The sequence below is a fragment of the Callorhinchus milii genome, unplaced genomic scaffold (genome assembly GCF_018977255.1).
Source record: "Callorhinchus milii isolate IMCB2004 unplaced genomic scaffold, IMCB_Cmil_1.0 Scaffold3, whole genome shotgun sequence".
Classification (NCBI taxonomy): Eukaryota; Metazoa; Chordata; class Chondrichthyes; order Chimaeriformes; family Callorhinchidae; genus Callorhinchus; species Callorhinchus milii.
The window spans coordinates 76811427-76824887 of NW_024704744.1; the positions used below are offsets into that span (position 1 = coordinate 76811427).

Here is a 13461-nt window from a genome sequence, read left to right on the forward strand (position 1 = left end):
CCACCATCTTGAAGAAACCTTCCCTTGACCCATCACAGCTATCTAGCTACCGGCCTATCTCAAATCTCCCCTTCCTATCTAGGGTCCTTGAGAGAGCTGTTGCCTCCCAGCTTTGCTCTTTCCTCTCACTCCCTCCATGAACCCCTCCACAACACGGAAACTGCTCTGGTCAAGGTCACAAACAACATCTTGACCATATGTGACCAGGGCTCCCTCTGCCTCCTCGTCCTCCTTGACCTCTCTGCCGCCTTTGACACGGTGGGCCACTCAATCCTCCTCCACCGCCTCTCCTCCCACCTCAACCTTCAAGGTTCTGTCCTTGACTGGTTCAGGTTCTATCTTTCACACCGCCTCCACTTCATCGCGGCAAACGGCTTTTCCTCCAGCCCCCACACCATCTGTGCAGTGTTCCTCAGGGCTCTGTCCTCAGTCCCCTCCTCTTCACCCTCTACATGCTCCCCCTTGGTGACATCATCCATAGACATGGGGTAAATTTCCACATGTATGCGGATTACACCCAACTCTCTGCCTCCACCCTGAACTCCAGGACTACTGGCGTCCTGACCGACTGCCTGTCCGACATCAAGTCCTGGACGAGGGCCAACTTTCTCCAACTCAACGTCAGCAAGACTGAGGCCCTACTGATTGGCTCACGCCAGCGCCTCCGCACCTCAGGCGCTGGCAGCATCAGACGCCACGGCTACACACTCAACCTCACTAAGCCAGTCAGGAACCTGGGTATCTTGTTTGACCCTGAACTGTCCTTTCTCCCCCACATCCTCACCATGAACGGCACTGCCTACCACCACCTCAACAACATTGCCAGACTCCGCCACTGCCTCACCCCTCAGGCTGCTGAAACCCTCACCGACGCATTTGTCACATCAAAGCTCGATTACGGGAACTCCCTTCTCATTGGCCTTCCCAACTCTTTCCTTCACAAGCTGCAGATCATCAAAACTCTGCAGCTCATGTACGCTCACGCACCAGCCTCCGTGACCCCATCACTCCCACCCTCGCCTGACTCCACTGGCACCCCATCCCCAGAGGATCGAGTTCAAAATCCTCATCCTCACTTTTAAGGCCATCCATGGTCTTGCCCCCTCCTACATCTCTGACCTGCTGACTCCTTACCAACCTGCCCGCTCCCTCTGTTCATCAGGCTCCGGCCTGCTCCCATGTCTCCCACCCGACCCACCCTACCATCGGTGGCCGGGCTTTCAGCTTCTCTGCCCCCACACTCTGGAACTCCATTCCATGGTCCCTTCGCCTCGCTTCCTCCGTTGCCTCCTTCAAGGCCGGTCTCAAGACCCTTCTCTTCTCCTGTGCCTTTGGTCTCCCTCCCAACTCTCCGCTTTCCCTCAACCCCTACACCACCCCTCCCCCATGCTTGGGCCTCGATAGCTGACTGTTCAGCGCTTTGGGATGTCCTCCCGACGTGAGAGGTGCTCTATAAATGTAATTTTGTTGTTCTTCCCTGTTCCTCAGCTTGACAGCCCAACTCCAGCCGCTTGTGAATGGCTGGAGGCTGCTGTCTGTCAATCGTAGAGTCCTCCCATCTTCATTCCGGAGTCCCTCGTGGCTGAATGGACACACAGAAGGCCCGAGTGAGTACATTCACTGGTGACCAGTGTGGCATTTTGCCTGGAGTAACTATTTTTGTCTGTATCAACCGGCATATTTAAAATGGGTAAGAATACAAATGATTCGGGCCGACAGTTTTGTTTGGTTTACCTGACATCTGGGGTTAATAGGTGTCCGGCAAAAGCAGATTCCATTGTATTTATATAATGCCCTTCACTAAGTGTAATGTCTTGGAGCGCTTTACAGGATAGAATTGGACACTAAGTTACCAAGTTGTTGAGAAGTCTCAAAGCGCTTCAGAGAATGTTGTAAAGTGAATTGATTGTACATTTTGTGGGTGAAACACAGCAGCCCATTGCGCACAGCAGTGAACCACAAACAGGCGTGAATTTTTTTTTAAGGGATTATTACCCCCGAAAAAGCGATCTGCCAATCAATTAACAACCTACTTACTGCTAGATAAACAGTGTGGAGTGAGTAAACTTGCCCTGCCTGGAAATCAAACCAAGGTCCTCTCACCAAGCGGGAGAAGGAGAAAGGGAGGTGGCCATTGGTGTATGATTTGAGGAGGCACAAAGATAGAAAAAGTATGCGATCGAGTAATAGAGGGAGTTCCAGAGGATAGGGGTTGAAGGCTCGGACATCGCTGGTGCCACGGAAAAGGTGGAGGTCATGCAGCAAACCCAAGTTGACTTCATGTCTGAGGACAACTTGTAAAGCACAAAGTTTCTGAGCTTGAGGAGTAGTTGTGGGACATCCCATCACATACAGAAGGCTGAGGAGTTCCTTGACTATATGCTCCTGTAGGTGGCCACCCAATAGACACAGGTAGATAGAGTTAGAAAGGGAATTGGGTTACTGTCCATGGAGGGTCAGAAGAGCAGACAGGAGACAGTGCATGGATCCACTGAGATATTATCCAGGCATTGGATATCAGAAAAAGCCGCAGTGGAAGGCAAGCATGATCAGTGCCACTGCACCGTGAAACAAGTGAGTGCCAAGGAGGGCAAAGTGAAGGTCAGAGCTGTAGTGGTGATAGGAGCCTTCATAATCATAGAGTGGTGATCTATAGGTCTTGAATCCTGAATAATCTTTCCTCCCAGGGCTAGGGGTAATCAGAGGGGGGAGGGAAGGAGAACAGTCGGTTGTAGCTCATGTTCAAACCAATGACATAACAAAATGTTAGGTTTCAGGTCCTGCAGAAAGAGTTCCAGGAATTTGATCGATTGAGATGCAGGACTTCAAGAGTGTCATCTCAGGATTACTCTGTGTCACATGCAGGTCAATATATTAACAGGAAGATATGGCAGGTAAATGTGTGGCTGGAGAATTGGTTTAGGAGGGAAGGATTTAGATTCTTAGGATTCATAGAATCAGTTCTGGGGCAGGAATGAGCTGTACAGAATAGATAGTCTACACCTAAACAAGGCTGACTTCAGTCTCCTTGCTGGGAGATAACAGCAGCGGAAGATTTGAATTAATATGGCGGTTGGGAAGAAAGATGATGTGATATGGAGGAGAAGTGGGAGGGGTTTGGAACATGCAATTGGTTTGAAAGGCCTATTTCTATTACTGTAGATTCTTTGTAAGTAATGCAGCTGAGGAATACAATACCAAATTACATTTGTATAGTGCCTTTCATGTCGGGAGAACATCTCAAGGTGTTGGACAGTCAGGGATCCGAGCAGGATGTTGGAGGGTGGCTGAAGGCACGGTTAAAGAGGAAGGTCTTGAGACGTGCCCCTTGAAGGAGGCATGGAGCGAGACATAGGGACTTTGCAATGGAGTTCCAAAGGATGGAGGCAGAGATGCTGAAGGCCTGACCACCGATGGTGGAACGAGCAGGGGACTTGAAACAGGCCGCAGCCTGCTGAGCGGTGGAAGCCTGCTAATATGGGGTTAGCGGGTTACAGAGGTAAGGAGCAAGGCCTTGGAGGGCCTTAAAGACAAGGATTTTGAACTCTATCCTCTGGGGGATGAGGAACCAGTAGAGCCTGGCGAGGGTGGAGGTGTTAGGGTCACAGAGCCTGGTGTGGAAGAGGCCCTGAGCTGCAGAGTTCTGGATGATCTGCAGCCTGTGGAGGGAAGAGTTGGGAAGGCAGACGCGTAGGGAGTTTGCGTAGTTGAGCCTAGATGTGATAAATCCATGGATGAGGGTTTTGATGTGGTGAGGCAGTGGTGGAGCCAGGCAATGTTGAGGAGGTGGGGGAAAACAGAAGATCATGGCACAAATGGGGGGTCAAAAGGAGGAGGGTAGGAAATCAGAGAGATAAGGGGGTGTCCAGGAGGAGATGGATTTATAGTTGAGGCTGAGTCAAAGTGGTTTGAGATCACCTCGTGGTAATCTCAACTACTTCAATCATAATAATAAATAATCCTTGCAATATTAGTGGCTTATGTTGTCATGCTGGATCAATTGGTAGCATCTCAAATCTGAGTCAGACGGTTGTGGGTATAAGTTCCATGTCAGGATTTTGAACACGTAGTTCAGACTGAATTGCAGTACAGTGCTGGGAATGTGCTGCATTGTTGGAGGAGCTGTCCTTCACATCAGATGTTAAATTGAGATTCCCATCTGCCTGTTCTGGTGCATTTTTAGATCCCATAGTATTATTTGAAAAGTGAATTTTGCTGGTGACCTGGGCAACAATCCCCTAAATGAAATTAGTCATTCACTTCCTGGCAGTTTGTGGAACATTGCTGTGTGCAAATTTATACTTTTTATACTCACTTTAGAAAGAGGAAAAAGAAAAATTGTACTAAAGTTCTGGTAGTGTATTACAGTGTGGAATAAATGACCACATTTAGAAAGTGCCTTTCATTTAAAAGAAATTTCTCTGAAGCATGTGAGAGTAATTAAAAATGAAATGTTATTGGAGGCACCTAAAATGTAAGGGATATGGGAACTATGAGCTGCTCATATCTAAGGCTGTTCAGTACATGTGAGTACACAACAGTGCCAAACTTCAAGCTGGTACTGATTTTACTCTGGTTTAGTTGGTTCCTGTGGAGTTCCTGTCCAGCAGGCTCCTCTACCATTTCATCAGAAAACCTTCATGCAGAAAGAGTTGGGATCCAGTTACTGTTACACCAATATAAATTATTGGTGCATGTTTATGGATAGACCATTTCAACCCTGGGCATCACAGCTTTGCATTATCTTGTCAACACATATGTAAATAGTGATCAATAGATAATTCTGCTCAATTGCTTTTTTCCTAGCCTGTTAATATAACTTTTCAAAAGCTTTTGAGTTGGAAATCAAGGTTTAACTTCGTCATCTCATGAAATGAGATGAGTGGCAAACCTGAAGTAACTGTCTGATAAATACTTTACATCTAGGTATGTCCCAAGAAAAGATCTAATACTGTTCAAACTGAAATTATATGGCTAATTTAGCCTCACTTGCACCTAATAAATAAACACTGTTTGACACCCTCGCTCCCCTCCTTAGTTGACATTTGTTAGAATAAAGTGATATTACAAAATTTCACAAGGGACTGATGCTTCTATTGCTGCCAGCTGGTCAGTTCTTTGTTGAATGCCAAATATTAAAAAAATTGGAATAAAATTACACATGAACTTTTGCTTTAATTCCACCTTTAACTGAATTGTATGGAATACAATGATACAGCACTCCAAGTTAATTTTGCCTGGAAGTATTTTGCTCATACAAATAACCTTTCGGGAGCCATGTTTTGGAGCTGAACCATGTGGAGAATCTGGTTACTGTGAGTCGTAATCCTTTCCTTTATGGTAACTGAAAGATTTAAACATTGGTGACTAAAATGGTGGCAAAAATTGTGTTTCTGTATATAAGGAGTAAACTACAATGTTTTGAAGCTGTCTATTTTTAGCATGCTCTGAGAGAAATGGAAATTCTCATCTTTCACAGAATATAAAATGCTACTGCAGCACACTCATACTAACGTTTCATCATTGCAAGTGATAAGTAGATTACATTTACAGTCTAATGTGTTACGATATGGCCATAATTGCTTGTGTTTTATACTGACGTGTTGTATTCTTGCCGCATGAATAGCATTTTGGAATTTCTTGCAGGAAATGTTAGTGTGCAGATGTCTACAATGCATCAAACGCGTTCTGCCTGACTAACAACTGCATATGTAAACAGAACGGATGCCATGCATCTGCTGCAGAAACAAAGCAGTGGCGATTGCAGCTGCTAACTTAACAGTCGAACATTTCTCAGCACTGATGAGTGAATGGTATTTATTCATATTATTATGATGCCTAGATTTGTTTTATGTATGCTTTTGGGTTGTTCTGTGCCACGCTAATGCACACTAGTAGGACATGGAATTGTCTGTTTTCTGACACGATGAGTTGTTGATTTCAGCCGAGCTGTCTAGCTGAGGTGTTTCCTATGAGGGAGGGGAAATTGGAAGGATAATTGCATCGGTGCAACACTGAGAACCTGGATTAGTAGTGTTTGGGAATATAAGATAACCTGCTTTAGTGGTGATTTGGTATGGGTGGTGGTGGGGAGGGGGGGAGTGAAGAGAGAATTCAAATGCTTTTGATTACCTTTTTTTGCATATAACCCAAGAGGAAGTGCTATTTTGCAGCAAAAAAATACATGGTTTGATTACACTATTTAAAATTTATTGTAAGACTAAGAGGAAGTGCTTGGACTGCATAATGCTAGAATATAGATATTGAATGTTTTCAGCTTTCTTGGCCTAATATTGAATGGTTGAATTTGTTATGTAGCAGCTCTTTATAAATGTATGCATGAAAATGAGCGATGAGTCCTTCATTGTATGTACCAAGTACTCATTTGGCTTGCTTGTGTAGAGAGCATGTTCTTTTTTTAAAAAGAAATTTTGTTCAATTCTTGTCTCTATACATTACTGAATGTCTTGAAGTCAAAGCTGAGCTTGGAATGTTTTCCAGCCCATCTTTGTTGCATATGTTTTAACAAGCAGTTTTGATTAACACTAACGTGTTTGCTTTACAGTGATACTGTGAAAGCATGAAGAGCATGAATGAGAAACTAGGCCACAACTTCTATCTGAGATGAATAGATTGTTTAATGGTTGGGCAATTCCTTGTGAACATGATTTTCAGTTTAACATTACTGCCATGTGAAATATAAGACAACAGGTGACACTGAGATGCGTGTCCTTATTTTCAGTTGACAAAAAAATGTAAGTAATTTGAGAATAAATTACTACTACCTTTAACACTCTACCAGCTATTCTTTAAAATCTATAGTATTTACTTTTGTTTTGAACTAGTAGGTGAGACATGATGTAAAATTATGAAGATGGTGGTCCTTACTTTTGACACTGTGCCTATAATACCAAAACAATTGAAAGCACTTCACAGATAATTTCTATCAATAGTGATTGAATTTGTAGGAAAGTACGGCAGCCATATTGTGATTCTACAAACGGCCTTGGCTGACTGACCAATTTATCTAAACTATTCTAGAGCTGGGATAATGAAGAATCTCTTTTTGAATAGTGTTATGGAATCCAGTCCTTTGATTAACATCTCATTTAGTGGCTTAGTGAGTCCTGTAGCTCAGTGGTTGGAGCACTCGCTTTGGAAGCGAGAGACCTGAGTTCAATTCCAGGCAGGGTGAAACCTTGGGCAAGTTTCCTTACTCCACACGCCTAATAATAATCCCTCCAAAACCAATAATAAATTGGTCATTTTCAATCTACGACTGTTTGTGGGACATTGCTGTGCACAATTGGCTGCCGCGTTCGCTCACAAATATCTAGTCAATTCACTTTACAGTATATTCTGTGAAGCGCTTTGGGACATTCTCCTGACATGAAAAGCGCTATATCAAATGCAAGGATTAGTATTATTATTATTTGAAAGGATGCAGTTCCACATCATGACTATGAGCTTAAATCCTGTGTTTTTTAAAAAAAATCCTTTTTTATCAATATTGAAGGGCTGAGTGAAACCTCTGGGATTTTAACCTTTCTAGTGTTGAGTATAGTTTTACATTAGAATATAAAGCATAGAAACAGGCCATTCGGCCCAACTGGTCTATGCCGGTGTTCCTCACCTACAAGGCCATTCACGGCCTTGCTCCCTCCTACCTCTCCGACCTACTATCCCCCTACCTACCTGCCCGTACCTTCCGTTCCTCTGGCTCCGGTCTGCTCCACGTCCCCCGCCCCAACCGCCCTGCCATCGGTGGTCGGGCCTTCAGCCCCCAGGCTCTGGAACTCTATCCCCCAGTGGCTTCGCCGCCTCCTCCCTTTCCTCCTTCAAGGCCGGTCTCAAAACCTTTCTCTTTGACCGAGCCTTCAGCTCCCCTCTCGACTCTCTTCCCCCTCCTCGCTCCCTCCCTTCCCTCCCCTCACCCTGACCATTTCCCCCTGCTCGGGTCATGACCCAACTGTGCAGCGCCTTGGGATGTCCTCCTGACGTGAAAGGCGCTTTATAAATGGAATCTTGTTGTTGTTGTTGTTTATGCTCCACATGAGCCTCCTTCTGCCCTGCCCTTCCTCAACTAAGCCTTCAAGCATAACCTTCTATTCCTTTCTCCCTCATCTATCTAGCTTCCCTTTAAATACATCTATTTGCCTCAGCAGCTCCTTGTGGTAGCACGTTTCACATTCCCATTACTCTGAAGACATTTCTTCTAACTTCCTTATTTGATCTATTTGTGACTATTTTATATTGATGGCTCCTGGTTTTGGTTTCCCCCACCAATGGAACTATCTTTCCTATGTTTACCCTATCTAAACCTTTCATAATTTTAAAACCTCTATCCGGTCACCCCTTACCCTCTTTTCAAGAGGAAAGAGTCCATGCATTTTCAGCCTTTCCTGATGGGTACAACCTCTCAGTTCTGGGATCATTCCTGTGATTCTCCTTTGCACCATCTCCAGTACCTCTACATCCCTTCTATAATGTGGGAACCAGAACTGCACACAGTTCTCAAATAACTGAGCTACTTAAAATGAATTGTTGGAGTTCCTTTATATTTAACCAGTCATCGTTCCTAGATTTGAAACCTCTTTGTTACCAAGTTCTGGGCTGTTTTGTTGTTTACAATCATGATGCCAATGAGAAGTACAAGGAGTAACAATGCACCAGCACGCAACACCTGTGAAGTTTCAGATTTGAATGATTGTCGTTTACACATGCCATTGATCATTGGAAAAAAAACAGGAAAAACTTAATCTAGTGAATTGTGTGTAAATCGATGCTGTGAAAATCAGGAAGAACATATTTAACCTGAAGGGACTTCCACCACCTAAGAGTATCAACTTGGGTTGCCATTTGGCACAACATATCTATACTACCACTACATGCCTTTACAAACTACCGCCCCACCTCAAACCTCCCTTTCCTCTCCAAGGTCCTGGAATAACTTGTTGCTTCACTCCTTCCTCTCCCGCCCTGTCTTTCACAAACCCCTCCAATCAGGCTTCCGTGCCACCCACAACACAGAAACAGCCCTGGTCAAAGTGACAAATGACATTCTGTTCATCTGCGACCAGGGCTCCCTCTACCTCCTTGCCTTCCTTGACCTCTCTGCTGCCTTTGACACTGTTGACCACTCTATCCTTGTCCACCGCCTCTGCTCTCACCTCAACCTTCATGGTTCTGTCCTTGACTGGTTCAGATCATATTTCTCATAGTGCCTCCACTTCATATCCACAAACGGTTTCTTCTCTAGCCCCCACCCTATCTTATGTGGTGTTCCTCGGGGCTGTTTCCTTGATCCCCTTCTCTTCAATATGTATATACTCCCTCTTGGTGACATCATCTGCAGACATAGGATCAACTTCCACATGTATGCGGATGACATCCAAATGTACCTCTCTGCCTCCACCCTTGACTCCAGGACCACTGCTGTCCTGACAGAATGTCTGTCAGACATCAAGGCATGGATGAGAGCTAACTTTCTTCAATTGAACGTCAACAAGTCTGAGGCTCTCCTGATTGGCTCCCATCAGCGCCGCCTCACCTCAGGCACTGACGGCATCACCATCCATGGATGCACACTCCACCTTGCAAAGTCAACTGGAACCTTGGCGTCTTATTTGACCCTCAACTATCCTTTCTACCCCATATCTGTGCCATGACCTGCTCTGCCTTCCCCCACCTCCGCAACATTGTCCGGCTCTGCCACTGTCTCACAGCGCAGGCCGGCGAAACCCTCATACATGCATTCATTATGTGGAGTCCTATAGCTCAGTAGTTAGAGCACTTGCCTTGCAAGTGAGACACCTGGGTTCAATTCCAACTAGGACGAAACCTTGAGCAAGTTTCCTTACTCCACGCGACTAATAATAATACCTCCAAAAACAATAATAAATTGGTCATTTTCAATTCATGGCGGTTTGTGGAATTGGCTGCCACATTTCACCCACAAATATACAGTCAATTCATTTATCAGCATATTCTAAGTGAAGCACTTTGAGATGTTGAAGACGTGAAAAGCGCTATAATCAAATGCAAGGGTTATTATTACATCGAGGCTTGACTATACAAACTCCTTGCTTGTTGGCCTCCCCAACTCCTCCCTCCCTAACTCCTAACCTACTACCATCCTCTCTGCTCAACGGGCTTCAGCCCGCTTCACGTCCCTGCCTTGCTCACCCCACTATTGGCGGGTTGGCCTTCTGCCACTTTGCCCCGACTCTCTGGAACTCCATCCTGCAGTCCCTCTGCCTTGTCCCCTCGCTTGCCTCCTTCAAGACCCTCCTCTTCGACTGTGCTTTCGATCACCCTGCTTTCCTCAATCCTGACGCCCCTCCCCGCTCCTGACGCCCCTCCCCGCTCCTGACGCCCCTCCCCGCTCCTGACGCCCCTCCCCGCTCCTGACGCCCCTCCCCGCTCCTGACGCCCCTCCCCGCTCCTGACGCCCCTCCCCGCTCCTGACGCCCCTCCCCGCTCCTGACGCCCCTCCCCGCTCCTGACGCCCCTCCCCGCTCCTGACGCCCCTCCCCGCTCCTGACGCCCCTCCCCGCTCCTGACGCCCCTCCCCGCTCCTGACGCCCCTCCCCGCTCCTGACGCCCCTCCCCGCTCCTGACGCCCCTCCCCGCTCCTGACGCCCCTCCCCGCTCCTGACGCCCCTCCCCGCTCCTGACGCCCCTCCCCGCTCCTGACGCCCTCCCTCCCCGCTCCTGACGCCCCTCCCCGCTCCTGACGCCCCTCCCCGCTCCTGACGCCCCTCCCCGCTCCTGACGCCCCTCCCCGCTCCTGACGCCCCTCCCCGCTCCTGACGCCCCTCCCCGCTCCTGACGCCCCTCCCCGCTCCTGACGCCCCTCCCGCTCCTGACGCCCCTCCCCGCTCCTGACGCCCCTCCCCGCTCCTGACGCCCCTCCCCGCTCCTGACGCCCCTCCCCGCTCCTGACGCCCCTCCCCGCTCCTGACGCCCCTCCCCGCTCCTGACGCCCCTCCCCGCTCCTGACGCCCCTCCCCGCTCCTGACGCCCCTCCCCGCTCCTGACGCCCCTCCCCGCTCCTGACGCATGTCTGACTTGCCAAAATAAATCTTGAAGTATGTTTTCTTGAGGGAATGTTCTTTTAACGCAAATAAGAAGGTGTGTGATTTTGGGGGGGGTGGGTCAGCCGGGAGTCTTGTCATATGTGGAAACCCATCACTGTGCTTAAGAGTATTCAAACTAATCTTGAGAATTCCATGCATCCACCTACACATGGAAATTCCAGAGATAGATTGTTGGAATGGAACACGCACTCTATCTCTCTGGGGGACGCATCCTGCTTACCTCGTTCTGGAAAGTGTTAGGCACAGGTTGGCAAGAGCCAAGGCTTGGGGACCCCAGAGTGTATGTTGGGTTACCACTGGAGTCTCACCTGCTAAAACCATAGCTTGCCATTCATATTGTTGTCTGGCAAGCTTTCCCGCTGCTGGTCCAGCTCGGACCACCTTACCTGTTAGGGCTTTGGCTTACAAGTTTAACAGGAGTTGTGTGGGATGACTCCCTCCCCTGGTAACTGGTCTGCCCTTCCAGGTTCTGCTGATGAACCATGTGCTGTCATCAGTAGTGCCCTGGAATACTACAGACCCACCTGGCTCAGCAACCGGCCGACTGAGACTGCCACAGAGGGCTGCTTGATTCCGACATTCCGTTGCCTTGGAACCAGTTCAGCACCAAGGAGACTACATTTACCTCTGGAATTTGTTTTACACTTGTATGCAGATGACACCCAAATCTCTGTATTGATGATCTGACTCCCTGCCTGTCAGACATGAAGTCCTGACTTATCCTAATTTTCTCCTGCTTCATCCTTCTGTTCACCCACTTTCTTGGGCAAACTCATCTGCTCTATGTACTCTGCTTCTCCACCACACCATTGCCTATTAAGCTTTCCTAAAAACCTACCTTTTCAACCATGCTTATGTTCACCTCCCTCCTGTACAATGTCTTGCCAATGTCTGCTGGCACAGAAACAAGTGTTGCATCTACGGTCCCATATTTAGTTTTTAAGGTTGGTTGCATCTAAGTGCTCAATGCCTAGTCTCTGGCTGGTGATGATATCTTCTGAACCTCAGTTGAATCACAGCATTTGAGATGTGGTGAGTGGGGGAAGGACTTGACTGCCTAAAGTTGTGGGACACCATTTGTGGAACTTCATTTACCTGTCCCAAATGGAAAACTTGAAGGCATTTGTAGACTCTTAATGTTGTAAAGAAACATCTACTTGGGCTTGGCACGTTGCCTGATAGTCACTTTTGATTGTCATACATGACAATGAAGTGTGGCTTCTCAGGAGGTGAGTTAGTTGTGATCAATTGTACATGTCTACAGTTTCATGTTATTATAAGTCACATTATGATGTGGCTCTCCTGTAACCAGTTATCTGGGCCCTGCAGGAACTGGTAGAGTAGGCTGTTTTTCTAAAAACTTAATATTGCAAGTCCAGGTTGCTGTTTTACAATGTACCTGGTTTAGCTCAATTCTGCTTCGAGACTGCTGTATCCTAGACTGGAAGTGGTACAACAGGGCTTCCAGCACTGACTAGCCAGCTTTCCCCACTAAAAAGGTTGCTGCTGATGTCACTTCCCACATCCTATTCACTGGTAGTGTCATCGTTGTCCCTTTGCCCAGAAAGTGGCTTCAACAACGCCTCCTGTCCATAGTACTCATTTCCATAGGAAGTGATGTCTCTGGTATCCTGGAAGCCAGCCATTTTCTGTTAGTTTTGTTTCATCGAGGATGACTGTGCTTGTGGAACCAGACTATTGTGTTAAGCAGGGGTTGTCTGTATATTTCTTCACAAACTAAGTTTCTCCTAGACTACATTCTTTTAAGTTATCTGAATATCATACTGATAGCATTCATCTAATGAGTGGGTAACTTCATTATTTTTAATAAAACATTAGCTGAAGTAACTCCAGAAAATTGGATGACATTTTGATGGATCTATTTGTACCAAAGGAATATGCAACACTCTGCTTCAGGTTCCCCAGGCTGACTTGTATACGATGAGTTATCTCCTCAATACTAAAGTGTATTAAAGTAGGTAGGTTGTACATTTTCAAATATCTAAATCTATTGTCACAACTTTCAGGGTTTTACACACTTACAGGGGTTCTTATAAGCAGACTTGATCTCCACCGTGATCCAGACACTCTTCTCTTTAACAGTCTATTCTTCCAGGAGTAAATGTTTGCCTACAAGATAGTCACTCTCCAGTAAATCATGTGATGTACTTTAAGACATGCTCCCAATGTGAAAGATGCTATATTAAATACAAGGATTATTATTAGTGTACCAGTCGGCTAAAATAAACCTGATTTATAGTGATCCGTTACTAGAAGTGTATGTGTGTGTTTATTTATATATTATGTACATATACCACTCAGTCGTCAAGAAGATGTATATAACTTCATAAATGGGCAGTTA

The 13461-nt window shown here is 46.5% G+C and overlaps 1 protein-coding gene across 1 annotated transcript in view; it reads left to right on the forward strand.

Moving 5' to 3' along the window:
- The first annotated feature begins 1583 nt into the window (after window positions 1–1583).
- enah (ENAH actin regulator) overlaps window positions 1584–13461 on the forward strand; it is a 122332-nt gene continuing 110454 nt past the window's right edge. Inside the window, 1 exon segment of the mRNA XM_042333271.1 lies at window positions 1584–1607. The gene's annotated coding sequence lies outside the window, so the exon portion shown is untranslated.